The following is a 17359-nucleotide window of genomic DNA, read 5'->3' on the forward strand; positions in this document are numbered from 1 at the left end:
AGTATTGGGGTATCTTTCATAGATTCACATGCATAGAATCATCCCCGCCGACGAGGTGGGAGTCTCACGGTATAATAAAACATATATATAATAGTCTTAAAAACATTATACAATAGGCTACTATGGATAGCGAAGTCACTACATTAGCCTATCCTAGTCCTTTTGCAAAAAGAACCAAACTTGGAACACAGCCAATCAGGCTGCAGCACCCTCTTAGAACCCTCCACAGAGAGGCAAACCCTCAGATTTTCTACCGCACGTCGTGTGACAGGGAGTCTCCCTGATCTCTGCTCAATTTTTCTTGACCTTAGGCTGACCTTTGTGAGTAGTTATGTCTGACTCTTCAAAGAAAAGCTTGTTTTTGCCTTGTTCTTTGTGTGGGAAGAAGAGATTACATTTTGAGGATCCCCACAAAGAATGTATTTATTGTCTTTATCCAGCACACAAGGTTAAAGACTGCAGGATTTGTAGAACATTCCCTGACAAGATTCTGAAGGACAGAGAAGGAAGACTTCTGGTTTGGCTAGAAAAATTGAAGGCAACATCTGATGTCGTTTCAGGAGCCGAAGGCAGTGTAAGTCCTCAGGCGTCCACCCCTCTGGCCAAGAAGAGAGATAGATCTGATGATCCCCCTGAACAACAGAGCAAGACCTTGAAGAAGCCTCACTCTGAGACTGGTCACTCCTAGTCTAGAAAAGAGAAGCTTTCTTTCTCTTCAGAGGTAAAATCTGGTGAAAAAATGAAGATTTCAATGAAAACTGCCTCAAAACAGCAAAAAACTCTTTCTGAGTCTGTCAGGATCCCGTCGACGTCGAAAAAGCACCATCGACTATGTAATCGCCTCAGATGGTGAGTGATTCCTTGACGTCGATGAAGAAAATCCCGTCGTCTACGATAGCTTCGTTGACGACGGCACCGTTGATGATTATTTCATTGCCGTCGACGAGGCCGATCTCGTCGACGCCTTCTTCGTAGTCGATTGAACACTTGCCGTCAATGCTTTCGATGTCGACGACTTTTCAGCTCTCGTCGACGGTGACAATATAGCTCTAGTCTACGGGTCCACCGTCGACGACGATACTACTTCCATCGACGAGTCCACCGTCGGCAGCGGCTTCGATGACGACAACATCGTCGACGATGGTTTTTCCGTCTACAACTTCAATGATTATAACATCGATGATATCTTCTGCTATGGCTATTTCTATTGATACTGGCTCACCGTCTATGTACATTTTGACCAGAGTAGGAAATCCGTACGTTCTATCCCTATAATCGATCATATCTGGGAAGAAGGAACTATGATATGAAAACTACATTTTCAGTGCCTACGATTCTCCCTAGAATCGATAAAAAGTAGAAAGCACCGGATAATGCTCCTGCTTGCCTGTCTGGACATTCTAGACCAGAATCCGTTATTTCACAGGCGGCCCAGCGTAAGTCTCGGAATCCATCCATTCCTGTAACAGCACTGCCAGATAAGGATGGGAGGCGCCTTGATAACATTGGTAAACGTTTCACCACTATGGTGGGTGCTTCAGTTCGTGCTACAAACTCTTTGGCGATTCTAGGGAGATATGACCGCCAACTATGGTTTGACATTTCTCCATACCTCGATTGACTACTAGATGACAAGAAGCAAGAGGAAAAAAAAAGTATTTTTGAAGGAGAAACGCCTGCTTCAGAAGTTATTGATATTTCTATGGACCTAGCCTCCTTGGGTTTTCGTCAACTTGCCGGAGCAGCAGTCCTTAGACGACAGGGATGGTTGAAATCTACCACCTTTCGCCCTGAAGTCCATGCGAAGATTTTGGACATGCCATTTGATGGTGATATGTTGTTTGGTAAACATATAGATGAGGCTTTGCAAGAGATCAAGGATACTGACACTGCCAGAGCCTTTGGGACCTTACAATATCGGAAGACTCCTTTTCGAGGAGCTAGAGCAGAAGATCGTATTCCTTTCATGGTGGCTATCAAAGATACCAAAACCAGGGCAATCAAGGAAGATATGGTTATCAACAGCAGCAACAGCAGCAGAGTTACAGAACTCTCCAGCTGCCCCTTACAGACAGCAGAACAGAATACGTCAACCTCAAGGCAGGGGCTCTGCTATAAAACAGTGACGGGTTTTTTGCACCTGCAGCTGATCTGCTACATCTTGTTTAGAGGATTACGAATGTATCCCGACATTTCAACAATTGGAAAAGATTAACCACAGACAAGTGGGTCTTGGATATTCTCAAATTTGTGCATACCCTGGAATTTGTCATTTCCCCCCCTCCTCATCCACCTTTAAAGAAACATCCTCCAAATATTGCTCTTCTCAGAAAGGAAGCAGAAGCCATGCTCTCAAAAGGAGTGATAGAAAGAGTGCCTCACTCTCAGGTGGGAAAAGAGTTTTATTCCCGCTTTTTCCTAATAAAGAAAAAGTCAGGGGAGTGGAGACCTATCCAGGATTTAAGAAAGCTGATCAAATATCTTCAAAAGAAATCCTTTCGCATGGTCACACTTCAAAAATCCTTCAGCTTTTGGACCATGCAGATTTCATGACATTGGATCTCCAGAATGCATACGTCCATGATAAAAAGACTGAAACTCCATGAGGTAAGGACTCTTCTTTATTCACCGCTCCTCTCTCCACCAGTAGTCTGTCACTGCAGTAGTCCGAACAGTAGAAGGAATCCACCTCAACATTCTATGGTAGCCTCCCAGGGATAAAGGGGTGTACCAACTGGGAACAGGGGAGTGAAGGGGCATACCATAATGCAGTTACATCATATATGTCAAAGGAATAAAAGAAAGGAAAACAGCAAGGGAGAAATACAGAAATACATGTTATAACACATCCTCCCCCTTAACACAAATAAACAAAATTCTTAGAACTTGATAAAGTCCTTATGCCATCTAGGAGTCTTGCGGGTTCTTTGACTGGTATGTGTGCTGTTTTAGTGTTGCTCATGGGACTCTATGGAGGGTTTACAACCAGGTGACTGGTTGTTTGTGTATTGTGATGTAGTTAAACGGTCCATGCTCCACAACTGGTCATTGTCCAAAATGTCTGTGTTGTTTCTCACAGCTGTTATGCGCATGGGTTTAGAGTATTTCGTTTCAGGATTGCTTCTTCTAGGGTTCTTAACACAAACCCAGTCTCCCACTTTCCATTTTGGAATCTTGGTTCCATATTTGGTGTCATAGTGAGTTTTATATTCGTTTTGGTGAGTGCGTATTTTGTCTCTGAAATCATGCATGTCATTCGTGATTTGAGATCCCCTTCCTAACCAGTTTGGAAAAAATTTGGTACAGGGTTTCCTTCCTCTTAACGCTGAGAAAGGGGAGACGTCAGTAACTGAATTTGGAGTTGTGTGATAGGCCCACAACATCTCTTGTAAAGCTTGATCTGCAGGAATTTTGTTAACAACAGCTAACTGCATGCAACCTTTGATCATACGATACATTCTTTCTACTAGACCGTTGGCCCTGGGACAGTATAAGGGTGTTCTCAAATGAGATATATTAAGTTTATCAAGAAATTCTGTCATAGTATGGGAGGTAAATTGGACCCCATTATCAGTGGTTATGGATGCAGGTTTGCCCTCTATGACTAAATGTGTCTTTAAGAAATTGAATAACAGACACAGTTGTTATCTGGTTGACCATTTTGACCACTGTCCAATGTGAATGGTAGTCTACTAAGACTAGGGCAAATTGTTTTACCCACCCTTTGAGATTGAAGGGGCCCATAATGTCTAATGCAATCTTTTCCCACGGTTTATCTGGTACAGATATTGGGGAGATGGGAGTTTTCCTGGTTATTTTAGACTTGTCACTGCTAGCACATGTTAAGCAATTCTTCACTTTGGTTTCCACCATCGAATTCATATTAGGGAGCCAGTAACGTTCACGCAGCCTAGCTTTGGTAAGGCTTCTGCCTAAGTGACCCTCATGAACAAGATCAATTATTCTGTTCCTAAGAGCCTCAGGTGGAACTATTTTGTTGTTTCTAAATAAAATCCCTTGATCCACGTTAAGTTCGTGACGTACCTCCCAGAATTTCTTTATGTCAGTACCCAAATGGTCAGGGGAATTTGGCCACCCATGTATAATGTAGGAAGCAAGTTGTGTCATAGTGTCATCTGTGTCCATGTAATCTAGCCACTCTTGAGAGGTGATGGTGGAGAGATTGAGTTGGAATATGGGGTACTCATAGGTTTCAAAATGTTCGTCTTTTTGAATGGGGCTTCTGGAAAGAAAATCTGCTGCTGAGTTTTGTATACCTGGAACATATTCCACCCTAAAACAGAAACCTTCCAATCCCAGAATCCATTTAGCTATACGAGGGGTGTTACAAGCATTATTTTTTGGATTAAACGTGAAGATCAGAGGTTTGTGATCTGTATGTACACAAAATTGGATGCCCCACAGGAAGAATTTGAAATTTTTCACCCCCCAAAAACAGGCTAATGCCTCTCTTTCAGAAAGTTGACCCGCACCAAGGTTTATATATAGATACTTGTTTTGTACAGTTTATATATATCAAAGTGATAATGAACTTTCAGACAGAATCTTCCCACATATAAGAATTTCAAAAAGACTTGATAGTAGAATTTTCAGTTTTCTTTATTCAAGTTCTGAGTTAAAATGCCTCTCTTTCCACCCCCGAATAGTTAATCTCTGCTTTAGTAAGGGTTTGTGAGGCGAATGTCACAATCCTTTCTTTTTCATCGATAACTTGTGAAAGAGTAGCCCCCATACCTTTTCCGGAAGCGTCTGTGGTGAGAATAGTACTACGGTTGTGCTCGAAGTTACACAAGTATAGGGCTGAGACTATGCATTCTTTTATTCTTGAAAACTACGTTTGGTGTTCATCTGACCATTGGAATTGAGTGCTCTTTTTCGTGAGATCCCTGAGGTTGCTAGTTAACTCAGCAAAATGATTGACATATTTTGCCATGTACTCTGCCAATCCTAAGAAGGATTTGAGTTCCTCTTTGTGGTAGGTGCTGGGGCATCTCTCACTGCCTCGATTAGGCAATGTTTAGGTTTGAAACCTTCCTTAGTAATACAATGTCCTAAGTATTCCACAGATTCTACACCTAGTTGGCATTTCTCTTTCTTGAGCGTGAGTCCTGCATCTTTGAACTTAGAAAGAACTTGTCTCAGGATGTCATTATGTTCATTGATGTTTGCACCATAAATTAGAACATGTTCTTGGAAGCAAAGTGTCTTGGGTACCTTTTCCAAGATACGCTGCATAATTTTTTTTTAAACCGCTGACGCGGAGGCTAACCCAAATGGCATGCGGCAGAACATGTAGGTTCCCATAGGCGTCGTCAATGCGGTGAGTCTTCTTGATTCAGGGTGTAACCCCACCTGATGGTACGCCATGGAGAGATCCAGAACACTGAAATGAGTAGCCTCCCCCATAGTACTTAACATTTCGTGGATGCGGGTAGAGGGTGCCTTTCGATTAAAATGCTGTTATTTAAGTCCCGTAAATCGATGCACATCCTGATGTCTTGGCTATATTTTTTTTTTTAGCGATGACAATGGGGGCTACCCACTCAGAGCAATCTATGGGCTGTATGATGTCTAATTTTTCCAATCTGGACAGTTCTATTCTTAAAGGTTCCCACATAAGGTGGGGAATAGGTCTGCTCTTGTGGACTACAGGACTTGCATTGTGTTTTAACTGTATTTTGTGTTGAAACTTCTTTAGTAACCCTAAATTCTCTGAGAACACTTCAGGAAATTCATTGGCAATATGCTCACTGTTTGAGAGATTCACAGCCAAAACCTGTTCAGGATTGTTGGGGTCCAGCTTAATTCCCAACTCCTTTTGCTGCTGCCGACCTAATAGGTTGAAACCATTCTCCACAACATATACTTTTCCTACAGTAGAGCGGCCTTTAAAGGAAATTATGGATTAGAACATTCCTTTCATAGGTATGGGATCTCTATTGTAACCACTGGAAGATATTGTTTTTTTTTAAATTTCTTTGTTATTCGTACAGCGTACTAATTGGTCTCTAATTAAGGAGTCATTGAGATCTTGAAAATCACACAGTTTGCTGAGACCCCTAAGAACAGCAATGTAAGTGGAGACGCTTTCATGTTTGCCTTGGGCACTGCTAAAGAATTTGTGTCTTTCTAACACTATGTTTACCTTGTCCCCAAAATGGATACTTAGTTTTGTCAGTGTGGTATTGTAAACGTCCTCATCATCCTCCTCAACTTCAGGTTCTGGGAGTGATTCAAATATCTTTCTTCCATTGGAGCCTAAGTTGTGTAGTAGTATATGTTGTTTCCTGAAGGCGCTGAATTTTTCTCCTCCGATAGCTACAAGCTATGATTCAAAGATTTTGTCCCAATCATCACATGGAATGCTGGGTTCACTGAATTCATTTAAAATAGGAGCTGGTTGTGACATGCTTGCAGCTGCCATGATGATAGACAAAAGATGCCGGAAGTAAACAAGCAATGTCAATATGCAAAACAGGTGTGTGTATCACCGTGTATAATGGTTGGATAAGATACACTGGCAAAAGATTGTACAAAATGCCAATCTAAAAATATGTATACAGCATAAGAATGCATTATTAAATGCTAAATTATCATATAATATGAACTTGCGACGAAATGAAAATTCCAAAGTGTATGTGTAATGACACAAGTGAAAGAAGAGAATCAACTAAATGCTCAAAACAAGTAAATTATCTGATCATTGCATGTAATAGAACCCATAAATGTGCATCTAGAGTTCAAAATGATGATACACACTGTCATAAATAAGTAACTTGGTGTGCGTGTCACGGTGAAGTTAAAAATAACTTTTGACACGCTGAGGAGTGCGTGTCTCCGAAAGTAGCTTCCAACTATGCTGAAATTGGTGGCTGATTACGCTTATGTTGACACGCTAAGGAGAGTGCGTGTCTCCGAATATAATTTCCTGGAAATAACTGTTTTTTTTATTTTTTTCTATGTAATGAAAGTAGTTATGCAGTTGCCTTTGCTTTGTGGTAAAACTGAAGTGCTAAGTGTTTTTTTTTTTTCGTGTGCGTGTCACCGTAAAACAACTTGGAAATCGACACGCTGAGGAGTGCGTGTCTCCGATGGAGTGAAGGGAAAAACACGCTCACGCTCGAAATCTGACCCTGGTGTTATTGTTGATGTGGGTCCGAAGAAGAAACTGACAAGAAACCGGCTACGAGGAGGCTGGGGCACCGGAGGTGTCTCTCACATGACCAAAGTGCGCAGTTGCAGCGTTACGCTGACAGAGCTGGACGCGAGGCGGGCTGGAACTCGAGCGTGCCTCAGCAGTTTCGAGACAGAAGAAACGTAGATATTCGCCTCATGAGAGGACCGCAGCCGCCATGCCGATAGGACACTGGAGCATCAGCTCAGAGCACAAGAATCGATGCCCGAGCGTGAAGGCAGGCTCGGTGAAGCATCCAAAGACAACACAGGCCTCAGATACGAACCCACAGAGCAAGGGAATGTCCAGAGGAGGAGTTCGCTACGGCCTCAGATACGGACCCACAGAGCGAGGGAATGTCCAGAGGAGGAGTTCGCTATGCAGCGCCCAACCACTTATCTCGAGCAAGAACACTGCAGCAAACAGTCCTCAAAGCTTGCCGATCGCCAACCAAAAGTGCCTCAGGGGTGAAAACAAGCAGGCCATAAAGATAAAGTGGCAATCGTGAAAAGTTAAGTCACGTTTGGGAACCAGCGCTCAGGAAGGGTGGCGATTGAGCACCCGATCCCGGTTCACCAGGGAAGTATTTTGTGATAAACAAAGGGTGACTAAAAGGCACTGCTGTAAATAGATTATAGTTGCCCCCTAAGTAGAATGAATGGCTGTTGGGAACAGAGGCATCAAGGCCAAAATCTTTCCAAGGAAAGTGCACAGTTCCCCAAACGGTGGAAATTACACCTCACCAGGAGCTTGACACGAAGAGAAGAACAGCTTGGCTCACAAATATAGCAGGACATCAACCCGGAGAATTGCCTCGCAAGAAGAGCTGGTGGAGTAACACAGAAGGGGAGGAGCTGGTCACATCTGTCCCCTTACACAGATCGTCGCCAGTGATAAAAAGACTGAAACTCCATGAGGTAAGGACTCTTCTTTATTCACAGCTCCTCTCTCCACCAGTAGTCTGTCACTGCAGTAGTCAGAACAATAGAAGGAATCCACCTCAACATTCTAAGGTAGCCTCCCAGGGATAAAGGGGTGTACCAACTGGGAACAGGGGAGTGAAGGGGCATACCATAATGCAGTTACATCATATATGTCAAAGGAATAAAAGAAAGGAAAACAGCTTAGGGAGAAATACAGAAATACATGTTATAACAGCCCACATCCCCATTCACCCCAAGCATCGGAAATTCCTTCGCTTCACTGTGGCAGGTGCACATTTTCAATTCAAAGTCCTCCCCTTCAGCTTACGCTCAGCCCCGAGAGTCTTTACGAAATTCCTGGCTCCGGTGGTGGTTCACCTCAGACTTCAAGGCATACAATTATTCCCTTATCTGGATGATTGGCTAATAAAGGCTCCTTCCTTTCGACAGGCTTCTCGAGCAACGTCCACATGCCTACTAGTTTTTCGATCCTTGGGACTGTCACTGAACATTAAAAAATCAGTTCTTTGTCCTTCTCAACTAATTCAGTTTCTAGGGGCAGTGTTGGGTACTACCAGAGGCAATTACGTCTCATTTCTCTGGCATCAGATCTCCTAAAAAGAAGGTTCGCTTCTGTGAGAATTATCAATTCATTCCTGAGAATTCTATCATCAGCAATCCTGTTAGTACCTCACACCCGTCTAAGGATGCGGCCAATTCAAGAGGAACTAGACGGTCAGTTGCTTCAGATCTCGGGGTCGTTCGACGGCCTAGTGGAAATGACTCCGGTTATGCGAGAAGCGCTGGTCTGGTGGCTGCGCTTAAAGAATGTCTCAATCGGGCTCACTTTTCTGCCTTCCGTGCCGGACTTCATCCTCACGACAGATGCCTCCCTAGAAGAGTAGGGTGCACACCTTCAAGATCTTTGCATAAGAGGAAGATGGTCCACTGCTATGGTGAAAATGCATATCAATTTTCTGGAGCTTCAAGACGTTTTCCTAGTGTTGCAGTCTTATCTCTAGGGGTGGGCGGGCAGCTACGCTCCGTCCACGGAGCATGCGTAGTGCCGTCTGCTACGCATTTTGCGGTGCGGGCGTAGTAGCCGGCACTACGCATGCTCCGTGGACGAGCGTAGCTGGCCCGCCACCCGCCTCCCTCCCGCCCTCAGTAAATACCCCCTTCAATGTTTAAATAAGTTTAAAACCACTTACCTGGTCCGCGCGCGTCCCGGGGCTCCCTCGTCTTTTTCAGTGCGCGTCTTGAACCCTAATGCGCATGCGTGGCCGCCCGCGCATGCGCATTTCTCGCTAGAAATGCGCATGCGCGGGCGGCCACGCATGCGCATTAGGGTTCAAGACGCGGGCACTGAAAGAGACGAAGGAGCCCCGGGACGCGCGCGGACCAGGTAAGTGGTTTTAAACTTATTTAAACATTGAAGGGGGTATTTACTGAGGGCGGGAGGGAGGCGGGTGGTGCGTAGTGGGGCTACGCGAAGTGCGCAGGTGGGCGTAGTTTCTCGCCCACTTTGCGTAGCTTCGCGAAGCCCCACTACGCTCACTACGCCCAGGGTTACTTATCTCCCAAGGCTCCAAGGGTCATCTGTTCTTATCAGAACCGACAACACCACTTGCATGCATTATCTAAACAAGCAAGGAGGTACCCGTCCTCACATTCTGTCTCAAGAAGCTCAAAGCATTTGGGAATGGCTGCTTTCTCACAATATCATTGATCAAGGTGGAGCATTTGCCAGGGATTCACAACACTTTAGCGGACACTCTGATCAGGACCTCGAAGTCCTGTCACGAATGGTAGCTGGATCAAACAGTGGTGGAATATATATTTCAGATGTGGGGCATGTTGGTGCTCAAGGATGCTGTTCATATGTGGCTCTGCCCTGTCACTTCTGAGGAGGTTCAGACCACCATTGAGCCACACAGTCCCACCTAGTGGTGGGCCGGAGAGCTGCTTTGTAAAGTTTCCAGATCCATTCTGGTGCTTGGGGCATATTCTGAAGTTAAGGAATCCGCGGTTAGGTAGAGTATCCACCTGAAAGAGCTGTTTTTAAAATAATATATTCGCAGCATGTGTTGGCCGCAGATACACATGCTATGCACACTGTCATCTAGTACTGGGACGTCCTCTACAAGTCATTTGTTTTCTAAGAGTCTTTTGTTGCTGACATGGCGTTGATGCGCCTCCTCCTCCTCGAGAGGGAATGCACATGATAGACTGCTCCATCATTAGATGGTGTTTTTGCTGTCAGCAGGTTAAGATGGATAGCAATGGAGCTCTGTGCAGCTTCAGTGCTGTTACGTCTTCTCAATGCAGAAAAGTCAAAGAGCCGTTTCTGCGCCCGATACTCCCTCGACTTTAACGACCGTCGAATTTTCAAGTAAATTCCACTTCATCGACTGAGCCGGCCATCTTGTGTGCACCCCTTCCCCAGTGTCAACTAGAATGCTCGGCTCCGGGTGATGGGAGAGACTTTTCTGTAAGTGCCCAGGGTACAGAGAGGAAAATACGCTTAATCAGATCAACAGAGTGTGTGCAACACCTGCTTGTATTCGGAGCACAATAAAAAGGATTGTGCAGCCTGCAACCTGTTCAAGAAAAAAAAGACTATGCTCTCGATGCGACCGACATGTAGCGTACAACATGGAGATGGCAGCAGAGGCAGAATTCTCCTCAGAGGAAGAACAGCAGATTGGCACCGGCCGAGAAGAGGAGGCGGAAGATGAACAAGAAGGTGACACCCTCTTGTGCATCCAGCACTATGTCGCTTCAGATGACCTAGACCATTCCGAAGAGAAGGATCAAGACGCTCCAGCCCCTCTGAATATAACTCCTCGAGGAGGCTACTCCTACAGGATCTGGCCTCAAGGAAAAGACCACTCCAAGGGCTGTGAGTACCCAAGGTCGTCACACCCATGTATATTTAAAACCCATAACCCCATCACCGCCTTGGTGTACCACAGGCTTTTGTCGACACCAAGAGCGTACCTTGGAGCTGAGATAGGGTGAAAAATCTATCGCTCCCAATCTTGGGCACCAGGCCACAAAGGCAAACAAGGAGGGAACAAACATACTTAGAATCCACAGCAGCAATCAATGCTGACCATGCCATTGACGCAAGCGCAGCCCTCAGTGCCACACACCAACTCAGTGCCGGAGAAGCAGTGGGAGCCGCACAAGCTGGTGACTCCACGCAAGCAGTCAGTGCCAACCTAACTGCCGATAGCAAAAAACACATCAACCTCGAAAAGAATGTCGACACTCCACAGATGTATCATTCAAAAAGTCATACACTGACAAGTCATCGGCAAAAGAGGGTTCTGCAAAGCAGGAAACCAAAAGTACTTCACAGTCTGATGTGAAGGTGAATATCTTTGAAAATCTCCAAGGACTTATGCAGAAAAGACGAGCTCCTGAGGGGGAAAAAGCAACCAGCAAGATATGCTTTAAAAGGAAGAGGCCAGATATTGAGCAACCTCAGCCTCCAACAAAGATAAAAGCGGTTGATCATAAAGCTTCCAGCCCTATGCCATTAGACACAACACCATTGCTTGATGTATATTACCCACGTCCACACATGCACAGGATGTAGAAACTAGAAGCCCTACACACTAATCTCCTGCCGACGAGTTACAGGAAGGGCACCTACACAGTCCCATTCCTTGGGAAATATGGGATATATATATATATCTTCAAGACCCTGACATAGATGTACCGATACCAGTCTAAGCCTCACCTGCAGATGACACTTCATCTTATCACAGTGTCCTTCAGTTTGCAAATGAGTATCATAAGTTACAAATGCACGCCATTCATGCAGAAAGTAACTTCTAAAATTAAGGGTACTCACACCTTGTATTGAACACAAATACAAGCCTTCTCCTATTGACCCACTTTATATTAGGGGACACCCTGTAGTTGATTCCTTACTGGTCACAACAGCTAGGAAGAGGGCTGCTTCCCAGAGTACAGGTGATTGATGTGCTTCCACCATATAAGGAGAGCAAGGGTATTGACTTGGCCGGCAAGCATGTGGCAGTTAGCCATACACATTATTGTTGCATTGTCAAATCAGTGGGCTTACAACATACCTACCTGGGGTGACATAGAAGTGAAGCAGGTCCAGTCCATCTCACATAGGCAGGAGAATAGCAGGCAGCAGGGCAGCTCAGCAAGACAAGAGAACAGCAAGCCAAAAGTCCAGCAGAGCCTCAGTCCAGCAGAGTGGAATTTCTTCCAGGCACAGTAGTTTTTCTTCCCGGCACAGTTGTCACAAGTCCAGAAGTGTACTAAAGTCATGGTGTGAATGGTCTAGTACTTATATCCAGTTGTTCCTTTTAAGTGAGGGAGACTTTAACGCCTTAACCACGGCGGTTTTTCCGCCGCGGTGCGAGTGTTCTAAAGAGTGGACGGGGCTGCGTCGGCCATTGGCTGATGGCAGCACTAGGGAGGTAGCGCAGCCAGCACGGAACGGGTTAAATAATGATTCAAAGTGCACAGAGGTCCTTCCTTTCTGTCATGGCTTCAGACTCACTACGGGGGGGTATGCAGCCCTTTGTGTATGGACAGGACACAGCTTATTCAGGTGTAAGTTCAAGGCTGTGCACAGCTCCCCCTTCCATTCTCCCAGATGGCCCATCAAGACACAACTAAGCTCCTTTTGTTTGTGGGTATATAGAGAGAATATACAAAACTCAGCTGTTCACCTAACCCAGACTGAACAGAGACAGGCATCAGGCACCAAATGGATAAAGTAAGTAATGCCAACTTTCTAAAAGTGTTATTTGCCAAACTGTAATTTAAAATCCAGCTACACCATAAGTTGTGATTTTAAATTGTAAGTCCAGTGACACCAAACTTGAAACGCCTATCTCTTCACAATTGCGAATTACAGTTAAAAGGTGTAATAAGGTAATCCTAATGTTATCCTATGGGAGAGATAGGCCTTGCAGTAGTGAAACATTATATTAGGAGTTTTTCACCACCAAGACACGTAAAGCTTAAAAGTTCATGTCCTGCCTTTTAAATACATTGCACCCTACTCTCAGGGCCTACCTTAAGGGTGACTTATATGTATAAAAAGGGAATGATTAGGCCTTGCAAGAAGTTTATTTTACAAGGTCGAAGTGGCAGTGTAAAACTGTGCCCACAGGCTCTGCAATAGCAGGCATGGGCCATGGTTACAGGGCTACTTAAGTTGGTGACAACATGAGTGCTGAAGGCCCACTAGAAGCATTTAATTTACAGGCCCTGGGCATATATAGTGCACTTTACTAGGGACTTATAAGTAAATTATATATGCCAATTGGAGGTAAGCCAATATTACCATGTTTAGGAGAAAGAGTACAAGCACTTTAGCACTAGTGAGCAGTGGTAAAGCGCTCAGAGTTCTAAAGGCAGCAAAATGGAGGTCAGAAAAATGGAGGGAGGCAGGTAAAAAGTTGGTGGAAGACCACCCTGAGGCTGTTAGGTCTAACATCTGTTCCCCCAGCTGAAAGTCGGGAGAACAACCCAACCACTAAGGCTTAAGAATCTGGAGAGATCATCAGTATTGGGGTGGTGTGTCCCCGGGTGATTCTTTACTGTAAAATGCTTTACCTGTAGGGGGATTGACTACCTCAACAGTTTAGGATTTTTAGCCCTCTTCTGCTTGAGCCATCTGAGGGACCTGTGGTTGTCTGAACCAGCAAGTGATTCCCAAACAGGTATGGTATAAGCTTCTTCAGTGCCCAGACCACAGCAAAAGCTTCTCTTTCAGTGTCACTCTACCTCCCTTCCCATTGAATTAACCTCCTACTAAGGAAGGCTACCAGTTGGTCAAGGCCCTCCTCATTCAGTTGTGCTAAGGCTGCCCCTATGCCATGCACCCCTTTACACAGTGAATTCCTTGGAGAAATTAGGAGCCCTGAGGACAGGTGCTGTGCACATGGCTTCATTGAGCTAGTCAAAAGGCTTTCTGACAAGCCTCTGTCCAGGTCACCAATATGGGCTGCTTCTTAGAAGCCAGCTCATTTAAGGGGGCAACAATGTTGCTATAGCCCTTAACAAATCTACTGTAATATCCAGTTAAGCCTTGCAAGGCTCTCACATTCGCCTGAGGTTATGGTGGTTGCCAGACCATGATGGTTTCAATGTTGGCTTGGAGGAGCTGCACCTTCCCTCCACCAAACAGGTGTCCCAAATACACCACAGAACCCCAATCTGGCACTTACTGGCCTTGGTGGTCTGGCCTGCCTGTTGCAGGGCCTGCAGCATCTCGTGGAGGTGATGCTGGTGTGCCTCACAGCTGGAACTATAGACAGCAATGTAATCTAGGTAGAAGGCACAAAAGGTCTCCTTACCAGGCAGGACCAACAGGGTGTTTGGAAGATAGCCGGGCTATTTTCCAATCCGAAGGGCCTCCCCCAAAACTGGGAGTGGCCCTCTAGGGTTGATAATTCTGACCTACCTCTGCCCACTCAGTCAGAGCGATTTGCCAGTACCCTTATGTCAAATCAAAGGTACTGAGGAATTTGGAAGCCCCCAGCCTGTCAATGAGCTCATCAGCTTGGGGGATGGGATGTGCATCAGTCCTGGTGACTGAGTTGACTCCTCTGTAGTCTACGCAGAACTGGAGTTCAAGTGTGGTTCCCTGTGGGGCAGGGTTTGTAACCAACTCCTCAAGGCTGGACTAGGGACTATAAGGAGGCTCAATCACCCCAAATGCCAACATCTTCGGGACTTTCCTTTTGATGCTGGATCTCACCCTGTCTGACAACCTGTACTGTTTGTTCTTTACAGAGGGGCTGGCCCCAGTGTCAACATCATGGACGCACAGATGTGAGAGTCCAAGGGTGAGTGAGAATAGCGAGACAAACAGTCCCAGTAACTGGTAAAAGTCTCTCTACTGTTCTGGGGGTAGGGTGGAAGAGAGGTTGACACCCTCCACTGACCCATCATGTTCCTCTGCAAAGAGGAGGTCAGGGAGAGGTTCACTTTCCTCTTTCAGTCCCTCATCTCTCACAAGGAGCATGCTCACTTTGGACCTCTCAAAGTGAGATTAGAGTCTGTTTACATGGAGCAACCATAAGGTGTTTCTAGGGGGTCTGCTAATCCCCCAAGTAGGTTGTCTCCCCCTTACGCCCTTTGACTTCGTATGGGCAGACCAGCGGTCTTGGAGAGTCCAAGGCTCTACTAACTCCATGACCCACTCTTTCTGGCCAGGTTGAAACTCTACCAGAGTGGCCTTCTGGTTGTACCAGAGTTAAATGACAACTTGGCTGGCCTCTAGATTACTTTTCAACTTTTTCCAGAAGCAAAGCATCTGGTTGCGGAGGGCCAGCATGTAGCTGACCACATCCTGAGGGGGGTTTCTTGGGAGCTTTCTCCCACCCCTCCGTGACAAGGCTCAGAGTTCCCCTAACTGGATGTCCATTTGAAAGGGTTCAACCCTTCTCCTTTCTGTGGCGAAGGGAAGGCATGGCAAGAGGCCGTCCCACTTACGCCCAATGGGCTCAGGCATGCCCATAATCATGCCCTTCAAAGTCTTATTGAATCTTTCCACAAGACCATTGGTTTGGGGGTGATAGGGTGTGGTGAATGTGTAAGTTACACCAAACTCATCCCCCATGGACTTTATGCTCGCAGACATGAAGTTAGTGCCTCTGGTAGACACTACCTCTTTGGGATCCCAATTCGGGTAAAGTTCCCCATCAGAGCTGTAGCCACCATAGGTGCAGTCATTGACCTCAGAGGGATGGCCTCTCCAGAACAGGTGATATGGTCCACACCAAGACCAGGTCAAACCTGTTGCCTAAGGCTGTCTTGGGGTGCAAGGGTCCAATGAAGTTGATGCCCACCCTTTCAAAGGGGGTGCTAATGACCGGTAAACGTATTAGGGGAGCTTTGTGCTTTTCCCTGATTTTACACTGACCTGGCAGGTGGGACAGGACCTGCTGAATGCATTTGAGGCTGTCTTTATTCAGGGTCAATAGAAGTGGAAGACAAGCCTGGAAACGGCCTTGTCTTGCCCCAAATGTCCTGCCAGCGGTATATCGTGAGCCAAACTCAGTAGGAGGGTCTGGTAACACTGGGGGACCACCAGCACATGGACTTCCTCAGCACCAGGAACCGTAAGCTTGCTATAAAGGAGATTGTTCTCCCAGTAGATTAGGTGATCCCCAGAGTCTTCACCTGCTGCATGGGCTGAGGAGGCCTAGTGCCTTAAGCCCTCAAGAGTTGGACACTCTTTCGGCATTTGGGAGAATTCCTGCCTAGTGGGCCCACCCTGCAGGCTGGCAAGCTCAGATAGATCACCTAGGGTGACAGTCTCTTCCAAGTTTGGCTTGGGGGCCTCCTCCTCAGGGACCCCGTCAACCTTCACCATGGGAGCTTTAGTGACAGGTTTCCCTTGCCCCTCCCCTTGGCAGCTGTCTGAGCCATTGTTCCACGCTCCAGACATCCTTGATTTCCTTTCTGAGCAGCCATAACTTGCGTGGTCATACAGACCCGTTCAGGCAATCCCATCATCTAGTGAGTCCTGAGCTCTAACTCCCTCCAGTTTGTGTGCTCCAGGTGGTTGCCTTGCGAACAGTCAACAGGCATGGCAGGGCTCCCAGCAGCTTTCAGAGAACTCAATACTCTTCAGGAGTCTGCCCAAATTTGGCAGTAAAATGGCCTTCATGGGGATATACTTTACTTTGTCCCCAATCCGAACATCAGTGTTGGAAATTGGGTTTCTGGTTGGCAGAGGTATGCACCCTGTCCAAACAGGAACCGCAGTCCTAGTTGGGGTAAAGTACAACACACCCTAAATTATATTATCCTGTGCTCACCCTCTGGTTGCTTGGCACAAAGCCGTCATGCTTAACTTAGGAGGCAATGTGTAAAGTATTTGTTAAACACTTCAAACAGTAATACAGTGAAAACACCACCAAAAGACTCCACCTCAGGTTAGAAAAATAGAGAATCATTTTTTAAACAAAACAAGACCAAAATGACAAAAGTCCAAGAAGTAGAAGTCGAGATATGAATTTTTAAATAATAAAAGTAAAATAACGCTTAGAAACAATAAGCTCTTAAATAAAATATCTGGTTGTGCTAGCCTGGTACAAAGCCAAAAGTTCAGGCCGACTGCGATCGCGCACGGGCTGGATACAGGGACTCACTTGGGTCCTCTGAACCAAAGTACCTTGATTAGGAATGCGTCATTGTTGACAAAGATGTGAGGTGCAGCCTAAGTAATGGATAC

The 17359-nt window shown here is 45.8% G+C and overlaps 1 protein-coding gene across 4 annotated transcripts in view; it reads left to right on the forward strand.

The window, feature by feature from the left end:
* MLXIP (MLX interacting protein) overlaps positions 1-17359 on the forward strand; it is a 1607115-nt gene that overhangs the window by 889829 nt on the left and 699927 nt on the right. The window lies entirely within an intron of this gene.

The sequence above is a fragment of the Lissotriton helveticus genome, chromosome 11, assembly GCF_964261635.1.
Source record: "Lissotriton helveticus chromosome 11, aLisHel1.1, whole genome shotgun sequence".
NCBI classification, from domain to species: Eukaryota; Metazoa; Chordata; class Amphibia; order Caudata; family Salamandridae; genus Lissotriton; species Lissotriton helveticus.